The 20,634-nt window shown below is 39.5% G+C and overlaps 1 protein-coding gene across 14 annotated transcripts in view; it reads right to left on the bottom strand.

Moving 5' to 3' along the window:
- The window catches only part of Fhit (fragile histidine triad diadenosine triphosphatase), a 1,549,291-nt gene that overhangs the window by 527,372 nt on the left and 1,001,285 nt on the right, over positions 1-20,634 (bottom strand). For 2 of the 14 annotated variants that reach the window (NM_001431365.1, NM_001431364.1), the window contains 1 exon segment: positions 2,495-2,717. The gene's annotated coding sequence lies outside the window, so the exon portion shown is untranslated. 14 annotated transcript variants of the gene reach the window in all.

Raw genomic sequence — 20,634 nt, 5'->3', positions numbered from 1 at the left:
CCTTCTATTAGTTATGAGTTAAGAATGAGCTCATTCATAAAACATAGTATCTACAATTTCAATCACTATTAAGGAAGAGGTCTCTTTCCAAAACACTGGTTAATATTTTTCAAAAAAGTATGGTTTCTTGATATACAGTTGTAGATTATTAAAGTGTAGTTCTAAGAATATAAAAGAACATAATCAATTGGAAAAGCAATGGAATGCTGTGTGGGCAAAAGTTTTATATATAATTTTTCCAGATGAATGATATTAAAGAATCATTTACCTCTAAGTTTTTGTGACTGGCTCTAAAACAGAGATATCATTCATTTTATTCAATAAATACAAAGAGAACATTCACAGTATTTCAGGCACAAAGATAGGTGGCACTGGGTGACATAGAACACACTGATTATCTCTTTAAAAAAATGTACAGCCTACTGCTTTCCATCTACTATGTCACAGGGAGAAGAAATGTTTAATGGTTACACTAACATTCTCAGAATAAAGATACTCTGAATAAAATATTTAAAATTCAAAACGAGACTTCAAAATTCCTACCAAAATATTTACTCAACTTATTCAGCCCTTGTGAACTTAGTGCTTTGTACAATTTAGGATACTATTTCAGCTACTTTCAATAAAAAGGAGAAGAAAATTAATGTGTTTTATTTTGTTTGTATAAAGCCATAGTATATAGTAGTATCCTGCTTATTGCTCTCTCACAAGAATCTATGCTCCAGTTCTCTGGGTAGGGAATGCACTGATGGCTAAGAGCATGATGATCTAAGAGAACTCTAAGACCTCGAGAAGCTTGCTGTCTAGAAAGAATGATAAGTGAATTTTTCTGTCTTAGGTTTTCCATTGCTATGAAAGGTACCATGACCAAGGCAACTCATAAAGGACAACATTTAGTTGGGGCTGGCTTATAGGTTCAGAGGTTGCGTCTATCATCATGGCCAGAAGCACGGCTGCATGCAGGTGCTGGGGTAACTGCATAGTGGGTTCTACATCTTGATCCAAAAGTTACTGGGAAGAGGCTGGCTCTTCTGTGGGCCACTAACAGGAGGTCTCTTCCATTCTGGGTGGAGCTTCCAAGCCCACTCCAACGTGATGCATTTCTTCTAACAACCTCACACCTACTCCAAAAAGGCCACTCCTAATAGTGTCATTTCCCCCCAGGCCCCAAGGGCATTCAAGCCACCACATCTCCATTACCCAATGTTCATCTTAACCTTTCCCTCTTTCTATGATTCTTATAAACCTCCCCCACAATTTGTCTCGTTCCCTCCAGGCCACCCACCTGTCCCACAGCCAAGGGCTACACTAAGCCAGTAGTGAAACTGTTCCTTTGCTGGGGATATATTTGAGTAGAATGTGTGGCTCACTTTTAGCCAATAAAGAAAATGAGAGAAAGCTATAAAACAGAGTCTTTGAGGAAGTGTCTTCACTCTTTTAAAAGAGAACATAAACTGAACTGACATAAGCCAGTACACAATGTGAGAAGGATGTTTCTTTCAAACCAAGTGTGGAAGGGGATATAGTTTCAATAATTATTGTTCAAATAAATGAGTAGCTGCCGTATTGAGAAAGATGAAATCAAGTCCATTCCTAAGACTGTAAAATAGGAAAGTTTACAAGTAAATCAAATACTTACAGATACAAACTACACACACACACACACACACACACACACACACACACACACACACACAATGCAGGAGTGAAGCAAGTGTATGTGTTTACTGAGTTTCTGGCTGAAAAAATATTGCATATGCAAACTTCCTCTAAGTACTGCAAAGGCTGCTGTTGCCCCCAGCATCCCTCACATTCTTCCTACCCACACATCTCCAGCTGCTGGTTACTTGCAATCACTGGGAAGAAACTCTTATCCTCAAATGTGTTCTTTGCTTCTAGCTCTCACGTTCCTGCTGGGGTTTTAGATTCTGATATTGTCTGTGCTTTAAAACCAGTCTCGGTGTAGATCTGACCTGACTCACACCCTTGTCTTCAGATCCAACCTAAGAAAGGTTATGCAGCAGAAAAGCCATATTGCAGCTACTGCCAAGAATGAGAAAGGCAACTGCAGAGAAATGACATTACCACCATGCAGCTTGGAGACATTATTTTGGATCCAGAAGAAGGATTGTCAAGATGGAGGCTCAAAGATGTGGCTTGATACAATAGTAACCTCTATTCTAGGGACTGTGAAGACCATTTTATACAAAGAAAATCTCATTATCATAATAGAAGACATTGAGAAAGTACCCCAATGAAACCAACTTACTGTGTTTTATAGAATACAAGACAAATCTAGAGAATTTTGGAAAAAGGGGGTAAGTTCATGGGGAGAGAGTAATGTATTTGACTTGGAAAAACTCCTATGACCTGTGAAAATATAGTAAAGAAAATGGTCCTGGAATTGTCATCAGAAAGACACCAGGTTCAAATGAAAGCGTTGAGAATGTGTGAGAATGAGACTTACAGAAAAATAGATTATGACAACACCAACCTGGATGCAGCTTCCTGGGAGATCAGGAAATCACAGCTCTCTGGAGACTCTTGGGGGCACAGTCATTCCCTGTTATGATCCCTAGAGCCCTTCAGTCTCATGTCTTGTGGAAATATGGTTAATATCCTGAGATGTTTCTAGCCTACTTGAAAGCAAAGCAAGAAAGAAGCCCTGTAGGAAGCTCCACGTACTCCTTAGTTTCTTGTGTTGACTATTCAACTACTTGGTTGCCTAGGAAAGTGCAAACTAAACTAGCCTCAAAGGAAAGAGCATTTACTGGCTTATGTGACTACTCATTCTAAAAACAGCTTGGCAGGCAATCCTTTTGAAAGGCATATATCTGCCCAGCTCTCCTTCTCATTTCAACTATGCTCAATGCAAACAGGTGGATTAAGGAATAAGTAAATTTCCATTAGATGTTAATGAAAGATACATTTCACCTCCTCTCTCTCTCTCTCTCTCTCTCTCTCTCTCTCTCTCTCTCTCTCTCTCTCTCTCTCCCCTCCTTCTCCCTCTCCCTCTCTACCTCTCCCTCTCTTGCCTTCCCCCCCCTCTCTCTCTTTCTCTTTCTCTCTCTCTCTCTCTCTCCCCCATTTCCCTTTCATTTCATAATTCAGTTATGTTTATCTCATTATCTTTGGGTTTGGGTCCCAAACTCATTCTTCTATGAAGTTCTAAAATGCCACATCCACATTTTGATTCATAATCTCTTCCACTTCAGTATACAAGAGCTCATGGAAGTCTGTTACTGACTCTACATATGAAATGGCTTGGCTCTTTGAGATAATCATTCAATAAATCAAATGTGCAAGTCATCTCAACTATGCTCAGTGCAAACAGGCCAGCCTATCCCATATACATGGATTAAGGCATAAATAAATTTCCATTAGATGCCAATGACAGATACATTTCACCTTTCTCCCAAAGAGATTAACCCTCCAAGGTCAGAATCACTGAAAATATTTTTGGTCTTCTCTATATTTTAGCATTAAACTTCCTGAATACACATGTCATAATTAAACAGATAAGAACCAAAAAAAATTTATACACATCATCAAGGAATTATCCTAACTGATTGCAAACACATCCCTTCACAATTCCATTAGCTGATTGTGATTACAAACCAGTAGGGGAAAACTGCTTTAAGTATCATGAGCGCAGAGTGACAAGGACATGTCAACTTGAAAATACCATCAGTAGAAAGGTAGTCTCTCCATCTTGCCTTGTTTAACGTATAAACTGAAGGCATTTGCATTACAGTGAAAGAATGTAAGGAACAGAGAAGATGAAGTTGCCAGGCAAAGGGTTTTACCATGGAAGCATATGAAGTACATGGGTTAAGACAATCCCCGGGACTAGAGTTCAGGAGGTGATCATGGGAAGTGACTAAGATCATAAAATTCCAGGTCTTCCCCACTTACTCCTAAGTTGCATCCTCTCTTTCCTATTTAGGAATTATAGAGCTGCAGGTGGTGGGTCACTCCTTCAGTCCTAACACTGGGGAGACAGAGGCAGATGGATCTCTGAGTTTGAGGCCAGCTTGGTCTTCAGTGCAAGTTCCAGGACAGACAGAGCTACTCAGAGAAACCCTGTCTCAAAAACAACCAACCAAACAAACAAATAATTAATTAATAAATAGCAAAACAAAACCCAAAAGAATTGCACATTAGAATTTCAAAAAAAATGTATCAATGTATCATCAAAGAATATACAGCATGTATTAATTAAACACCTTACTTCACAAAAGGGTGCTATAATTCCTGAAAGGAAAATCCTGGCCTTAGAATCATCTAAATCTCAAGATGGTATTCCACTTACTTTACTACATGTCATTTGATTTTTCAGAGAATATATTAGTACTATAGCTTAATATGATTAGTACCATAGTTTAATTCTTAATCTGAATATAAATATGTAATTGTATTTAAGAGCACTGCAGAATTCTGAAGATTCTAGAACTCTGAATGATCCTAAAATCAGCGTCTATATCCAATGGCGACAAGACAGGTATATGTGTCTGTATGCTGAGCTATCAGTAAGCCCGCTGGTAAGCTCTTGGAGGAGGCATGTAGTCAAAATAATAGTTAAAATCGGGGTTCACAGTATATGACTCAGAAGTAAACAATATATAAAGCCTATTCTGCGTAGTTATTTTGAATTTTATATATAATGTTTGTTCAATGTCTGATTTAGTCATATATAATTCCCAAGAACTTTGTTTCTTGTTTTTAAAATATTGTTTTCTTGGGTAGCATAAACTGTTCTAGAACTTTCTATATAAACACACCTGCTCTGGATTTCCACTCATCTTTAGGAGATCATTGGAAGCCTTTAAAATGAGGAAAAATAATTCTGAGAATAATAATACATGTATTTTCTAATAGTAAATGACATTTTTCAAGGCCTAATTCCTTGCTGTGGTAAATAAACACACACGGCAACTACATGGCCTATGAGTAAAGTGAACGGTAAACACTGTAAATCTAGATGACAAACAATAACAGCAAAACAACATCAACAACCCAAAAAACCAATGTTATTTCCTAGGTGGCCCTGGTAACATGATCTTACCACCCTGGCACTGGCATAAGAAGCTGAGGAAGAAGTTGGCTAGTTAAGACAGCCTGGGGCTACATAGAAAGATCAGTCTCTAAAACAGGCAAGCAAACAAGCAAACGAATGAGTGAACGAGTACACCCTGTTTTCCAAATGTTAGTTGAGAACCCTGCCTATAACCAATGAAAGCTGGCCAGCTTCCCATGAGGCCAAATGCTATGCTCGGTTTATAAGGTATCTGAAAAGCAGAGGACAGTTTATGCAATAAAGCAAACAATTAGTCTACCCAAAGTAATGGTTAATCTGCTAAGATAGAACCTTCTAGGAAGCTACACGTAGTTCTAAGGGTCAAATATTTTTCCGTTCTGTTTGGGGTTTTGGACAGTTTGGCAAATGCTAGGGTCATCTGGTAAAAGGGAACCTTAATTGCAGAAATATCTCTATCAAATTGGCCTGTAGGGGTGTCTGTGAGGCACTCTCTTGATTAATGATTAGTGTAGGATATCTCAAGCTACTGTGGGCAGTGAGACATCTGAGTAGGTGGTCCTGGGATGAATAAGAAAGCAGGCTAAGTGAACCACCTGGGCTAAGCTAGTAAGCATCCCCCCCCACCCCCCACAGTCTTTGCTTCTGCTCCTGCCTCTCAGTTCCTGCCTTGGGCTCCTGCCCTGATTTCCATCTGTGATAGAATGTGACCTGAGAGTCTAACTCTTTTTTTACTAAGTTACTCTTCACCATGGTGCTTTATCACAACAGCAGAAACTCCAAGACTGCTTCCTTCTGTTGAAGATGAGTCAAGCTATACCTCTGATGAGAGTTAATGCTAAAATACCGTTTCAATAAAATGATAAAGCCCCAAGGACACTCTTCACTTTATTCTACATCTAAGTTTCATTTGAATAGTGACAGTGTTTTTTTCCTAGTTGGGAGTAGATAGACATTGTTCTACATGTCATATAGGCACAGGCAAGCCACTAATAAAACTACCCATTGCACTTCCTGTCTATGGAATTCTGGGATAGAACACACTGATCGATCAGGCTATGTATACCTTCTATTAGTCCTACAGATGGCACTTAAGGAAGACTGAATGGATAGATTATTCCACACAAATGCTGGATTCTATAACACACAGTATTTCTGAATGCCGCGAACCATCACCTAACCACAAGCAAAATAGATTTTTCCAGACATGTTCCAATGTCTGGTCACCCTTTCTGGCTCCCAACTGTCATCTTACTCCCCTGGTAAAACTCTTGACATGTTTTGCAGTTCTCTCCACTCCTTCTCCATTCCAAACAGCTGCCTTCCTTTCCTGGCAGCATGTCCTGGACATCTGGAAACTCAGGACAGCTACTGTTCTGATGGGCAGATTCCACTGTTAACCCGGTACCCAGCTCTCAGAATTTCAAATGAATAAAAGGAGGAGAATATATCGTTTCACCTGCTAGCCAAGTACTCTTTCAATTAATGTCTACTTCAAAGCCTGAGGATTCCTAATAATTGCTTTTTAAAACGAAGTCAGTTCCTGACTACCTGCAAGATGATGCTGGACATGAAAAAGCTATGATTCTAAAGAATCCATGATGGCATGCTTCCAGAATTTCTTCCAGGATAGGAATGATAAAAGGGCGAGGCATACAATGGGAGTGTAAATTCTAAGACCTTAGCTTCAACAGAATTTCTGCCCCATGGTCTATTTGATAGTTTGTTTACTAGATTGAGGACAAAAGCCATGTGGGAAAGATAGAGATGGGTGAACCGAAGACAACTCAGGGGAAGCTACGTCACTGGGGCTCCTGGCTCATATCCTATCAGTCATGAGTCCCATGTTGTTCTGATTCCTAAGTGTGTATCATCTCTTTCACATCCTCCTACAGTAAAAAATTTAAAATTGGTTGCCTGTATTGATCCTTCAAAACCCCTTCAACCTGTTTTCCACAGAGAATTCTATTTTTCAGGTGTTTAGAAAGGATACACCATCTTTACCCCCGTTATGCCCCCCATACTAAAATTTAATAGGTGGGGGCTAGGAAGAAGGCTCAGTGGGTGACGTACAGACAAGAGGATCTGAGTATCTATTCATGTCACCTAAGTGGTGGGGGAAACACTAAGAACGACCTGATATGCCTGTAACCCCAGTACTATGGGAAGTTGAAACAGGAGAATAACTGGGGCTTTCTGTCTGCTAGATTAGCTAGCTGCAAGCAAGATCAGAGAGGGGCCCTAGTGTATGTCCTCCCTCTGGCATGTTTAGGTCTACATACCCAAAAACACATACTACACACACACACACACACACACACACACACACACACACACACACGCACGCACGCACAGGCACACACACACACACACACACACACACACACGCACGCACAGGCACACACACACATGTCCACATTCATGTTTCAAAATTTTGGGTCACTGTGTCCTGGCACTCTGGCCTCAAGGGTCTGTCTGCCCTTACTTAACAAATTTAACAAATTTCTCATCATCCTGGGTTTCGTTCTATTATTTAAATGCTACCACCAACCCCCACTACCCACCTACCACAACATTCTCATTATGCGCTATGCTCTTAGCCCGCCTCTGCCTGCTGCTGGCTGAGATCTTGATTTAGTATGTGTCATTTCCTCAGGGAATTACTCCTCAATCAACGGGAATCGGCTGGGTATCCCACTGCATCTCTCCTGAGGTCTCGCCATTTTTCTTTGTGGCAGACTTTACAACTGAATTTAATTAACATACTAAGGCAGACATTAAAACATTTTTTGAAACTGTACATCAATGCCATTTGCCACTTCCCTCAACACTTTTTGAGAATATGGGCTCCTTTCACCTAAAAGTATTTCATTAAAGTAAAACGAACCTGCGCTTATTTTAGATAAATTTACAGTTTCAATTTCTCCTCGATTTAATTTCCAGTATGGCAAACACCGCCAGATTTAATGACATAAGCAATCTCATTCTTTTTATTTTTCAGTAAGGGATCTTAAAAACAATATATGTCGTGAACTCACACTAGAAATTGCACTGTGCCCTTTGAAGACTGATACTGCAGTGAACTTTAAGCCGTCTGGAAATGCACATTTACAATTTAACTTAAATACACTTTATACACTGCTAAGCAAATTACAACAAGATCAGTTAGGCCAGCAGCAGTGCAGTAATTACACAGAGTTCCTAAGAAAATGCGAGTTCCCATGACAAGCATAGTTTATATCTTTAAAGGAACAGTTTTTTCCTTTGAAAACATTGGAACAAGTGACATCTGTAATGACAAGCACACACAGCCTCAAATATTAAAAGGAAAGATGCTTTGGAAAGCCTAATTAGAGTAAACCTTTTGCTATTAGGCCCAAGTCCTTACCAAAAGATTAATAAGCAGTTTCCTAATGGTAAGAGGGATCATGTTTGTGTGTTCCTACTATGAATATTACAAAACGGCAGTAGTGTTGTTCTGGGAGCTTCGCATATTTTTTACATTCCACTTCCTTAATAAACACTACTTGTTAAATTCAGACCATTTTTTAACCAATGAAACAATCACCCCAGTTAGTCTGAGTTCTCCTGTATAGAACTTTGTGTAGATCTAACCACAAAGTAAGAGATAGAAAGTAGGATGGGAACCCAGATTCAGAGCTCTTCTCAACTGATTATGACACATAAATATACCTTTCATATCCTGCTTCTAAACAAAGACTATAATGATTTGATGGACGTTTTACATTCTTCAAATATCCCTTGTTACAGCTTCTCCAAAGACTCGGAAAAAGGACCACAAACCAGAAGACTCTTGTTTTGACTCCATGTTGCCCAAGGCTGACTCAATTCTGAACTTAATATGTTTAAATGATCTAATGTCCTTCTTCGCAGTTTGCCATTCTTTCCTTTACAATTACTCTAAAATTTCCTTCCCGATTCGGTTTATCTGTCCACCTTCCCATCTGTTTCGGTGTTGCTTTTCTCGGGAGCTTTTCTGGCAACATTTGGGATATTGGTTACTTTTAATTGTTAACTTTCCACTATTGGGGAATGACCGAGGAAGAAAGTTTCACTGAGTGATGAAGAATCTAAATTGGGTTGGCCGTGGGCATGTGTGTAGGGGATTGTCTCAGTTACCATAGTTATTGGGGTGTGAAGACCCCAGCCCACCGTGGGCATCATCCCTTGAGTTGGGAGTCCTGGGTTGAATAAGTGTCGAGAGGCTTGAATACCAATAGGCAGGCGTGAATTTATTATGTCTCTGCTTCTGACTACAGATGTGACCGACTCATTTATGTTTCTACCACGACTTTTGTAACCTGGGAGGTAAGGTAAATAGTTCTTTTCTCTGATAAGTTTTCTTTGCCAAGGTATTTTTATCAGAGTAACAGGAAACAAATTGGTACCTTCAGTATGTAACTCTCCCTGGTGCTTCAGTAGCTGTGAGTCTCCAACAGTAATGTCCATAGACCACCAGCCATAGGAGAGCTAACTCAGGAAAAGCTTTGCCTCTGGTACTGACCTCCATTTTGTTCAATACATATTTCAGCTTTTTGCCAAACATACACTACAATATGATCAGAGTTTGGAGTCTCCATAAACCAAAAGAAAACACCCATCCAAGGCCAATGTATTTCAAACAAAAGATGGGCCTTATGTTTAGAGTGGACAGAGTTCCTTTGACCTGCCATCCTTCCTAATTCAAATATGATCGCTTTATTAAGTCAGGAGCCTTGAACTATTCCTTAAAGTACATACTTAATACTGAGACAGACGCTCTAAGATCCCACGATATGATATTTTATAAGTAACAGTGCAACATAGCATAAATGGTCCCTTCACACCCATCACTATTCTGAGGCAAATAAACCAAGTGCATCCCTCAGAGCTTTGCTCCCGTCATTCCATTTCTTTTGGCTACCTTCCAAAGTCTGGGGAACCTGAGACTTTCAAGGGCTTTCTCTTAAACACCTTTCCATGACCTTGTATCTAACTATGTAGTCATAACTTTGCATGTATGTTCCTAGAGACACAAAAGTGGCATCAGCTCAGGTCATATCATGCCTATTTTTGTTTCCCCTAAACAATAATAGTTCACTTGACTTGCAATTCCTGAATGAATTTCCCATCCTTCCTTTGTTTTATACTCAGAGTTAGAGAAGACCATTTGCATGGCTTCCAATCCCTTGTTGATGGAAGGTTATGTCAATAAGAAAGTGTTAAGAAAAGGTCACAAGTCAGGATATTGATGAATATGAATTCCACAGCTAAATTTTTATCAACAGGCACTAAAAAATTATTATGATACATTTATATCAGAAGCAAAATGGAAGTCTTTGGTTCTATACAATTTTAATACATTACTTAAAATTCCGGGTGGGGACATTTAATATGGAAATCAAATTGTTAAAACTTGTTGTAAACACTTGAGGCCAGCCATGTTTTCCACTTCTGAGCTCCACACATCTCCAAAGCCTGATTGTCGCTCATACAGGTTCAGGGTCACCACTTTCAAATTAGTAAGTGATGCCCAAGTAATGCTACTAACTTTCTAAAAAAAAAAAATCACTTGATATTACACACACACACACACACACACACATACACACACACACACACACACACAATGACAAATTCAAATGCTGCATAAGTAGATTTTAAAGATTTTAAGGCATAAAATACTTTTTTTAAAAATAGTAAAGGGCATTTCCTTCCACACTTATAAAGAACTTAAGAAGCTAATTCTGTATAGCTGTTAGGGCTAATAGCAGGGACAGTGTAGAGCCTCCTCAAATTCAGGGACTGTGGCATGAAAAGCCTCTTGTGTTCTAGGCAGAGCACAGACTGAGGAAGCAAACATGATTCATTTGGAGCCCACTTTTTCCTCATTGTGGTACTGAAATGAAGAACCACAGTAGACGCCATTTCCATATGGCTAGATCTCTGCCTTTCTGGACCCAAATAATATCCAATTGCTCAATACTACTGGATCAATTTGTATGTACGGGTGGGCAAGGGTGGGTTATTGTCTATTTGTGGTAATTGTCCTGATGGCTGCCAGCTGCTAGTCAAAGAGTGTATTAGAGCGATGAACTAACAAAAACAACTCTGGGTTATTACAGCATCACAATGCCTCAAATAATTACCAGTTTCCTTAGAATTTTTAATGTACCCTTTATTGGTAATAATGTCACTATATTTTCAGTTGTTTTGAAGAAGTATTTTCAAATGTATTCTTCTCTGGTTTTTGTTTTTAATTGACAAATACTATAGATATTTATGGAATAGGTTGTACTGATTGGATAAATGAATAATAATGAAATCAGGGCATTTCCTGTTTCTATTACATTATGTATTTGTCATCTGTGTAGTGTTAAAACTTTGAATACCCTTACTTCTTGCTATCTTTGAAATAGTCAACAGATTATCAGTAGGCACAGTCACCTGGCTATGCAATGAAGCAAAGAACATAAGCCTCTCAAACTGTAGCTTTGCTCCTGATGGCTCAATGGGTTCTCTTCCTACTGTCCTATAAACTCTATGGTCTCGGGTTACCACTATTTTATTCTCCATATCTATGAGACTAATGAATCTAAATATAAAGCAGTGAGATCATTTTGTATTTCTGTTTGTAACTCACTAATTTCAAATAATATTTTCTGTGTCCATCCATATTGCCACAAATCTCAACATTTATTTTTATGGCTGAAGAGTATTCCATTATATATAAACTATACTGTCGTGATCTGTTCACTACCATACTACCATATAATGAATAGTATTTGTGTGTGTGTGTGTGTATGTATGTATGTATGCACATGTATTATATTGTCTTTTCAATTTATCCACTGACACAATAAAGAGAGAATCTACAGAGTAGGGAATATGATTGTAAACTGTGCCTCTGGCAAGGTGCTAAAGGAACTTAATGAAAGAGAGAGAGAGAGAGAGAGAGAGAGAGAGAGAGAGAGAGAGAGAGAGAGAGAAGAAGAAGAAGAAGAAGAAGAAGAAGAAGAAGAAGAAGAAGAAGAAGAAGAAGAAGAAGAAGAAGATGAAGAAGAAGAAGAAATAGAAAAAACTTAATATACCAACCAATCAACAGCTAAATAAAGATCTTAATAGACATTTTTCAGAATAGACCATAAATCTAGTGAACCTGTACATAATAAAATAACATTACTTAAAATCTGAAAACCGTTAACCACGTCTGCAGGAGCACCAACCAGAATGGCTAGGACAGACATTTGAAAATAATGAGTGGTGATTTGGATGAGGTAGACATGTACTCTAGAAAAGGAAGGGTGGGGTTCTGATGTACTGTTGGTGGAAATGAAAATTACCACAGTCATTATTTTTAAAAATGTGTGTGTTCTTCAGAAAATTAAAAATACTGCCACCATGTAACAATACAACTATGCCGTATATTAATACATTTAGAGGGAACTCAGAAGAGATATCAGCCCTGCAATGCTGCACTATTGCTAACAGCCAAGGTCTGAAACTGATTGTCAAATGAGCCCAGAGACATCCTATAAGTGGCTTTGCTTCTCATCAATAAACCCAGTTCACTTCCTAACCTACAGATGGTTGTAGACAGGTAAAAAGAACAATGAAAAAGAGAACAGCTCCGTATGACAGAACGGTGCCTTGTCATACCTCTGTGGCAAAGGAACCCTAACAAGTGTTTGCGCCTCTCTGTCTGGATCCTCCACCATCCCTGCTCCACTTAGAAGCTACAGATGTCTAAGAAACTATCATGCCATATCATGTCACCCTTAAATTTGCAATATCCCAATGGCTGCAGCTGGCATCACAATGAAATGTAGACTTTTGGTGTCAGCCTACGTGACTCCTTTATTCCACAGAGGATGAGTTTCCTCTACATCATAGTCTGTATTATTATCTGGTCTTTAAGTGCTCAGAAAATATTTTCCTGGCAGGAGAGTAAAATGAACCAACCAGTTGGACAGTTGGATCAGGAAGGCAACGGAACTCAATTTGTGAACATGGTCCAGAAAATAGAGTCCTGGTCACTATTACTCAGGAGAGACAAAAGCTCCTCTTTCCTCATCCACAAATTCTTGAAACTTCCGTCACCCTGGTACAGTTTGTGCCACATCTATGATATGGCACCAATTTTTGTCTGCAGACACACATTTATACATTTACATAGGTTTTGCTGTAGGAAATAATCTCTTCCAGTACTCGAGCAAACAGTACGTTAAGAGAAAAGAGCTACACTGTCTCATGGGAACAAATGTCCCTGGGCAGGGTGCTGTTGCCAGGAACTAAAGGGACAAAGGATGCTACCTGCTACAGAGTTCCTATGCTCAGTACCTGACTGATTACAGTTCCGAAAAGAAGGTTCTGTCTTGTTTTAGCTCTCTTTCTTTGGGGGAGGGAGCCGGTGCACACATTTCACACTTTGCACAAGGTCAGAGGCTGTGCAGGGCAATAGTAGCATTCAAATTCTAGTCTGCCTTACACTTCATCCCACTCTACTAACCACTGGTCATACAGTTTTCTTTGCAAAGCATGATCAACCTGTGTTTTGTTTCATATCAAATCCCCTCCTCCTCTGAGTTGTTAATGCAGGGGCTTTTATTTAGTTATTTTATTTACTAACGTGAAAGCTGTCGACAGAGATGACTTCCCTACCAGATTCCTAAGCAACAAGCTTGGGGGGGGGTGCTAAAAGCAAGTCAAGCTTTCCTTTTATTATTCAGTCATTTATGTATTGCTAATCTCATCACTGTTCAGACTACCAGACTTCTATTTTCATAATTACAGGCTGCCACAGCTTTCTCCAAAAGCCTCTGATAATACTCTACACCAAGAAAACTAGCTGCTTTCTTATCACCACTGGCTAATCCTTAAGACATACCTGGGTCTTTGGGTTGTAAAATACAGACTAGACCCTAGGAAGGTCACTTCCTCTAGGCAGCCTTTAGCAAGAGGGGCCTGTATCCAAGAGCTTCCAAGGAGCTGACCCCAAAGAGCATCTTCTTCTCATAAGCACAAATCTATACTTGAGCTATGTACCTATGATGACGTCCCCTTCATTCTTGATGCTTGTGTAGCAATCAGAATGATCTAAGCTTAGTTATCTTTAATTGAACTTTCATCTAAACAATGAGCTACTCAAGGTTTACAGTTAACAAGCAACAAACTTCTGTTACTTTCTTAGCAGGTCTGCTGTGTTAAGAGGTGTTTGTTTGTTTGTTTGTTTTTAATAAGGTATAGTTTTTGCTACTGCAATTATTCTCTTTTTGGAAAAGGTGTCACCTTTATATCATGGCTGACCTAGAACTTATTGTATATATCAGGATGGCTTTGAACTCATGGAGATCCACCTTCCTTTTTCTCCTCAGTGGTGGGCCTAAAGGCATATAGTACCATACCAGGCACAAGAAATACATTTCTTAAAACAAACAAACAAACAAATAAACAAATAAACAAACAAGCAAAACATACAGCAACAAAACCACAACCAAACAAAAAACTCAGAGGGTGGGCAGATGGCTCAGTCAGTAACGTGATTGCTGTGCAAGTATCAGGAGCTAAATTTGATCTTTTTGATGCACAGGAAAAAAAAAACCTAGCAATGGTAACATGTACTTAAAATATCAGTGCTATAGATGTAGACTCAGGTGGTCTCCCAATGTTTGCTGGTCATACAAGCTAGCCAAAATCCAAGATAGTATTTCCTGAAGCAAAACATACATGTAACACACACACACACACACACACACACACACACACACACACAAGCATTGTAGAGTAGTGCTGACTTTAAGCCTCTTCACTTGACAGAAGTAGAAACTAGGGTTCACAAGGGTTAACAGCATCCACTTGAGAAGGGAACCCATGATTCTTGATTCCAGAGCATCTGTTCGGGGTTCCACAGCACAAAGTCTCTCAGCTGGGACAGTCACCGCTGGACTCTTAAGAGAAATTAATGCAAATGACAGGTGTTGGAGCGATTTCTCTGTGATAGAAGCAGAGAATAACTAAGAACAGTTGAGAACTCGGGAGAGTGGGTGTCTCTCCTTAAGTTCTGACATCTGTTCCTGCAGGTCTTTGCTTCTTCAGGACCTTCTGGGGTGTCCCCTTCAGGACGTTTCTCCTTTTACTGTTTAGTTTGAAGGAAGGCAATGAAGACCTGGATTACTAGTGCTGCCTGGACATTAGATAGTCACCCCCCCCCAGTGTGTGTGTGTGTGTGTGTGTGTGTGTGTGTGTGTGTGTGTGTGTGTGTGTGTGTGCAGGTGTGTCCACACAGGAGCAGATTTTCATGTGTATTCTGTGTCATTCTCAGAAACATGGTCCATCTCTCTTTGGCCTGGAGCTTACCAATTGGCCTAGACTGCCTAGTGGCAAAGTTCAAGGATCCTCCCGTCCCCCCAGTACTGAGGTTAAAATTGTGGATCTTACTCAACATGCTCACATGGATTCTAAGGATCAAATTCATGTCCTCGTGCTTCCCAAGCAAGTGTCTGACTAACTGTGCTATCTTCCCAGCCTAGTTTCATTTCTCAGTATCTACTAAAGGCCGAACATAACATGGCTGCCCTGACCCTTACCTACCCTTGCCCCAGAGGGTAAGGTTGTGCTTCCTCTTCTCTGTATCTTTTTGTAGACATCTCAGATCTTACAGAATGATAAGACCAATGATGGCAAATATCCTTTCCCCGAAGAAGATGAACCTTCTCAGTATGAGATTTCCTTTAACATTTTATTCATAGTTCCTTCCAGGGCTGATAACCTGTAATGAAGTCGCATTATACACCACAAGGCATATTATACAGCATGCAGTGATTCTCCATGCAAGGTCTGAATATTGATTCATTTTCTTATTCTATTATGGTCTGGGAAGATATTTTATCCAATGACACATTAACTTCATATTGAAATCTCAAATTTCTCTTACTATCCACCTTAGTTTATACTTTTGGGCAAACACATAGCAAGGCTTTACTTCTACAAAGGAAGAAAGGTGGAAAGAGACAACAGTGATGTGGTAAGCAGTGCAAGTGAGCCAGATGCTGCTGGGAGGGAGGGAGGGAGGGAGGGAAGGAGGGAGGGAGGAAGGAAGGAAATCCAGAGGAGGACTAAAGGCAAGGAGGCAGAGACTGCAAATATTGGTGGGTTGGAGTGGTAAGAACTGATGAGGACCTCCCAGGCAGAGAGGAAGGAAGCACAAAATTCAAGAACGTATATCTATGAGCATACGTTAAGGTTGTATGCTCTCTGTGGCTGAAATAAAACCCTGAGGGAGATGAGCAGGCTCGGCAGTCTGGGCCGACTTCCCAAGATGCACTGTAAATTCTGTGGTGTTAAAAGGCACATACACTACACTTGTTCCCTAGAGCACAGCCATCTGAGGGACATAAAGTCTGAGACTACAGGGCCAGACACAGAAGCCCGGACCTCTGATTCCAGCCCTGAAGAAGCAGACACAGGCGGATATCTGTGAGTTCAAGGACAGCCTGACCTGCATATCAAGTTCCACAGCTGCCAGGACTACGTGATGAGACCCTGTCTCAAAACAAACAAAACAAACACCACAAAACAACAAGACAAGTTGAAACTACAATGAGGGGTGATAGTAAATGACCTGAGGGTAGTTTATTTAGGGTGGATCACAGAGTCAGGAATTCCCCTGTTCTCCTTTTACACATAGTTCATTAACAGGAGAGGTTAAAGCCTTGCTTGAAATTGATCTCAATAACAACAAAGAAGTCATTTCCATATTTCTCTGGATCCTCTGTGCTACAGAGACCCTCAGAGGAGGCTGGGACCTATGCTTACAAGACATAAGGTTGAATGATGAGATGAGGTTATTCAACAGGGAAGTTCAGCAGACAACTCCATAGAAGAAAAGATCGAGATGGTCACACATGGTGGCCAAGGAATGCCAGTGGGGAGAAGTCACATACGATGTGCCACAGAGGTGATGACTGCTCAGTTTGAAATTACTATCAAAAGCTTAATAACATCTCAATTCCTCAACTCTGGTCAGAGTTAAAGCAGATGATATCTGTGTTAGAAGAAAGATAGGGAGTGACCATAGATGATACATGTTGGAAGAAAGGATGGGGGGGGTAGTATGGGACCATAGTTACCCGTCTCCACTGATAAGGTACAAAGAAAGGAGGCAGGTGAAGAAAGAGACTGATTGTGGGGAGGAGAAACCATGAGAAGCAGTTAAAGGATGAAAAACAATAAATATGATAAAGCAAGTGTGGCTTCAGTGCAATAACTTCAGAGGCCATGGCAGCCCACTTCCTCTACAATGATGGTACTCCTCCCTTTAAATGTGATCATCTTTCCTCTCCTCCAGCAAGAACATCTATCTATCTAACATGGTAATTGAATCAAATTTAATTTAAAGAAAGTCAAAAGTCCTTTCAATGCACTGATATAAGAAAGCACTTAATCTCAATATACTTGCAGTTATGGTGATGAGAAAATCTCGAAGCACTCAGAGGTACATAGCGAATCAGGATCCTCCCCAACCCCATGAAGAAATACAGCCAAGATCAGCTTCCTTTCTGACCTAAGCCACATATATAACATAATATATATTAGGAAGATGGGTTGGAGCAATGAGCTGTGACCACTGCTGATTCGAAGGAATCCCCAAACACAGGCCACCACTCTTACAGAACTGCCTTGCACCGGGAAAAATGACATTTACTCAAATTCTTAGTAAAATGAACCTCCACAGCTGCTTCAGATGTTATTGGAATTTTGGGGCATATATTTCCGAACAGTAATACCTTAACTCTGCCTATGAGTGTGGTGGGATCCCCACAGGACCACCCTCCTACCTCTGGAAGTATATTTATTACCCAACCAGGAAAAAATGAGAGAATGAAAATTCTTTTGTCTGACCAGATCTGTTTTGTTTGTGTCATTGGCATTTCTCTTGGAATATGAGTGCTGACTTCAAGTATTGGGATATTTGGTTTTCTTTTAAACTGCTTTTCTTCAGTGGCATTTTCTTTTCTTTCCTTGTTTCCTTGTTCCTTCCTTTTCCTCCTCCTCCTCCTCCTCCTCCTCCTCCTCCTCCTTCTGGAAAGAATGTGGCTGCACTATAGAGGATGATCCTCAATTTCATAAATGTACCCCAGTATTCTACTTAAGAAAAGCAAATATTACTCAGATTTTTCTTCAAGTCCCTTGTATAAAATAAATGTCAGGCATCCCTAGATCTTTCGGGCTAGGAGAGCCACAGATGGTCACTGGAATTCCTAAATCCATTTCTCATCTGCAAAGTGATAAAGATTGTTTTGCCCTGTAGTTACCCTTTTCAACTTCAAGCAGCTGTCTAATGCAGCGCTGCCTTTTTTAATTTTAGATAGAATCTCACTAAGTAGCCCTGGTTAGCCTAAAGCTTGTTATGTAGACCAGTATAGCTTCAAAGTCATAAGGATCGGCCTGCTCCTACATCTCCAATACTTTGAATAACCATTTGTAAACCAATGGTTAAAGAGGTTTAAGGACAGGAAGGGAGGTGTAACAGAGGACCTGTCAGGCTCTTGAGTTATCATTTGGTTGTTTTTAGAGCCAATTCTTCCTGCAGATCTCATGCCTTGTAAGAAACAAGAAGTAGGTAACCATGTCGCTCTACACAGTATTTAATGGTAGCAGTAACAGCAGCTTCTAGGTTTTATTTGTTTCCTTCTTGCCATCTGTTGAACATTTGTCTGAACAGCTCTTAGTTGTAGACAAAAAGGCTGGAAGTCATTGTTCCTGGAATTTCATAATTCCAGGGTAAAGTGGCCACAATAGATGAATCCAGAAAGACCTATAGTAAAGTGGCCACAGTAGATGCATCCAGAAAGACTTAGAACAGCAAGAACAAATTAATTGTTGCAGATTCTGTGGACCTGGATAGAGGTGGACAGTGCGACAAGGATGCCATCATGGTACAGGATTCATTTTTAAAGAACATGAAGCAAAGGTTCTGGAAAGATATGGCTGTGGTGATGGTTACAAGAATTCTAAATGTACGATAAATGACCAAATAGTGCAATCTCAAAGGAGATATTTTAGATAATAATTTTAACTACTGAAAACATTGAAAGTAATTAATGTGTGGCTCTGGCTATAGACTAACCATATTCTAATATATAGAAAATGTGTACACATACCCCCTACACACGCAGATACACATGCATATATATGTATACATACATATATATATATATATGTATTACACATACACACATGATAGTTGTTGTATCTAGTTGTACTAAATTCTTATTTAATAATCAGTAATAAGCACATACATAAGGCCAATAATTTTTACAGAATAACCAATAATTGCATTCAAGGATAAATAGTATTAACATTGCATAGGCTTCAAACATGCAGCCTCTGTAGTCCAGAAGGACCCTGACACAGAGACTCCTAAGACTGGCTCCCTCTACTTGAAGCATCCCACTTACATATCCCTCCTCGTGCAATGGGTTCCTTGACATGTGCTCAGAGAGCATCTCCTCATCCCGTTTCTCTCTGCACCTTTTTAAACTTTGTTTTTCAAGCTTCTATAGAACTATGTAATATATGCAGGGACTTCTCTTTGCTTGCCTCTCTGCTCTCTTTCCTCACTCTCTGCTTCTCATTATTCCCCTTTGTTCACATAGTCAATTTTACTTTTACTTTCATGCTATATGCACACGCATGATTTTAAATGAGCAGACAGCTCTCAAAAGATAAAATAAAAAGGCTAATAAACATATGAGAGGAATTTTAACTTCACTAGTTATTGCCAGCCAATAAATTTTATTTCTTGCCTAATTTTCTTCATAATGTTCATGAAACTTGAAATCATTTTACATCTTCAATATGTCTTTTGTTAAAAATAAGTCACTTGCAGTAACCTATACAGAATACAGACATACTCTGACATAATGAGACCTTGTGTCCATAGCTCTCACACATACATCCTGTGCATGGCAGAAAGGTAACATTCCTGTTATAATACAATAACTTCATCTCCTATTAGCCCTGATGATTAAGGTCTCATGAATAGCAAATTATCAAACAATATATGGTGTCTCAGAACTTTAAAATATTCTTACATGTGCATACCTACAGTAGTGATGAGTAGTAAATACTTTGGACTTCCTTTGAATTCAATATATGCTGCATAATAAGTGCTTACACATATTAACACAGCTAATGAGTACCTAATGGCTTCTTTCTTTGACCCACACACAATTTATCCTTATCTACAACAAATACATATATAGTCATTCTTCTGATGCTAAATATGTCATATTATTGATTCATGCAGAAAGAATATAACTGTTTATGATGCTACATTTCTGGCAAGAGATTTTACTGCATATTCTGTTGCTAAGCCTCAGACTTTAAAATTCATATCTAAGACTCTTAGCTGGTGTAAACCAGCTTGGCATAATAAGTGAGTTTTGATTTCCTTTCCAATATTCCTGGCTGCAGCAAGAATTGATTTCTTAGACTCTTCCCATTGACCTATGGGGCTGTGAAGAAGAGATAGCTCTTCTTAATCTCAAAGATCCAGGCAAAGCTTATGGTCTCTGACAATTGTGTAGATGTCACCT

Source organism: Rattus norvegicus, chromosome 15 (assembly GCF_021556685.1).
Source record: "Rattus norvegicus strain SHRSP/BbbUtx chromosome 15, alternate assembly SHRSP_T2T, whole genome shotgun sequence".
NCBI lineage: Eukaryota > Metazoa > Chordata > Mammalia > Rodentia > Muridae > Rattus > Rattus norvegicus.
Note: the sequence above shows the minus strand (reverse complement) of the source record. Positions and strands in the feature narration are given on the sequence as shown.